The 2,099-nt window shown below is 48.7% G+C and overlaps 2 protein-coding genes across 4 annotated transcripts in view; one reads left to right on the forward strand and one right to left on the reverse strand.

The window, feature by feature from the left end:
* The window catches only part of ODAD4 (outer dynein arm docking complex subunit 4), a 38,989-nt gene that overhangs the window by 34,853 nt on the left and 2,037 nt on the right, over positions 1-2,099 (reverse strand). The window lies entirely within an intron of this gene.
* LOC108289762 (40S ribosomal protein S15-like) overlaps positions 1-2,099 on the forward strand; it is a 3,759-nt gene that overhangs the window by 645 nt on the left and 1,015 nt on the right. The gene's annotated exons all lie outside the window — the stretch shown is intronic.

The following is a 2,099-nucleotide window of genomic DNA, read 5'->3' on the forward strand; positions in this document are numbered from 1 at the left end:
GGGAGTGGTGGCTCACACCTGTAATCCCAGCACTTTGGCAGGCTGAGGTGGATGCATTGCTTCAGCCTGAGATTGAGACCAGGGCAACATGGTGAAACTCTATCTTTACAAAACACACAAAAAAATTAGCTGGGCTGGCCAGGTGTGGTGGCTCACACCTGTAATCCTAGCACTTTGGGAGGCCAAGGTGGGTGGATCACCTGAGTTCAGGAATTCAAGACCAGCCTGGCCATCATGGTGAAACCCCATCTTTAAAAAATAAAAAAAAGGAAATGCCAGGAAAACTGAAACTGTGATTTGGACCCTAAAGTGGGGTTGAGGGTGATTTCCCCACTCCCAGTGTCCTCTCTTCTCTTTTGATTGAGATGATTACCATAGTCTGTGCTGTACTGTCCTTCCTGAGGCATCACACTGTACCCCGCCCTGATCTTTTTTTTTTTTTGAGACGGAGGAGTCTTACTCTGTCGCTTAGGCTGGAGTGCAATGGCACAACCTCTGCTCACCGCAACCTCTGTGTCCCGGGTTCAAGCAATTCTCCTGCCTCAGCCTTCCGAGTAGCTGGGACTACAGGCACATGCCATCACACCCAGATAATTTTTTTTGCATTTTTAGTGGAGACAGGGTTTCACTATGTTGGCCAGGCTGGTCTTGAACTCCTGACCTCAGGTGATCCTCCCACCTCAGCCTCCTAAAGTGTTGGGATTACAGGCGTTGAGCCACCCCACCCGGCCTTTTTTTTGAGATGAGTTTCACTCTTGTTGCCCAGGCTGGAATGCAATGTCAGCAATCTTGGCTCACTGCAACCTCTGCCTCCTGGTACCCACCCCTTTCTAAGACCTTCTTGTTTTTCTTTTTTTTTTTTTTTTAAATTTTTCTGTACTTGCAAACTACACAAAGAGACCTTCCTACTTTTCTAAGAAGAGGAAGTAGCTACTGTCTTTCTGGAAAGTGCTTCTCATCTAAGGCTACCCTCCCTCAGGGTGTTCTTTTTTCTCTGCCAGGGGTACTTCAAGATGGGACATGATCCAGCAGGAGGAGAATGAGTGGGGGCAGGGCTCCTGAACTCAGTTGTTCACTTATCTTGTCATTTCTGGTATTAGGGTGCAGTTGGTGACTGAAAGGGACAAGCTACTCTGGGGAACTGTTGAGAAGTTTGCTTTTTTTTTTAAGAGACAGGTCTCATTATGTAGCCCGGGCTGGAGTGCAATGGCTATTCACAGGCGTGATCCCACTACTGATCAGCACGGGAGTTTTGACCTGCTCCGTTTCCGACCTGGGCCGGTTCACCTCTCCTTAGGCAACCTGGTGGTCCCCTGCTCCCAGGAGGTCACCATATTGATGCCAAACTTAGTGCGGACACCCAATAGGCATAGCGCACTACAGCCCAGAACTCCTAGGCTCAAGCGATCCTCCCACCTCAGCCTCCCGAGTAGCGGGGACTACAGGTACGCACCACCAAGCCCAGCAGAAGCTTGATTTTAGAGGAAGTCTTGAGACTAAAGGGTTATCCTACCACTCCTTCTGGAATAAGAAGTGGGCAATTTGTAGCAAAAGAAATGGTTATAAAGGCATCTTTTTAGGGCACTGTAGCTCATACCTATAATCTTAGCAATTTGTGAGGGGCCCAAGTGGGAGGATTACTTGAGCCCAGGTGTTCAAGACCAGCCAGGGCAACACAGCAAACACCCATATCTACAAACAAACAAAAATTACCCAGGCATGGTGGTGTAAGCCTGTATTTCCAGCTACTTGGCACACTAAGGTGGGGGGATCACTTGAGCTCAGGAGTTTCAGGCTGTAGTGAGCTGTGATTGCACCACCACATTCCAGTCTCAGAGATAGAACAAGATCCTGTTATATGTAAATTTTCAATTGCTAAAAAAATAGTTTCCTTGGCCGGGCGCAGTGGCTCACACCTGTAATCCCAGCACTTTGGGAGGCTGAGGCGGGTGGATCACGAGGTCAAGAGATCGAGACCATCCTGGTCAACATGGTGAAACCCCGTCTCTACTAAAAATACAAAAAATTAGCTGGGCATGGTGGTGCGTGCCTGTAATCCCAGCTACTCAGGAGGCTGAGGCAGGAGAATTGCCTGAACC

This window comes from Cebus imitator, unplaced genomic scaffold, assembly GCF_001604975.1.
Source record: "Cebus imitator isolate Cc_AM_T3 unplaced genomic scaffold, Cebus_imitator-1.0 Scaffold415, whole genome shotgun sequence".
Taxonomy (NCBI): domain Eukaryota; kingdom Metazoa; phylum Chordata; class Mammalia; order Primates; family Cebidae; genus Cebus; species Cebus imitator.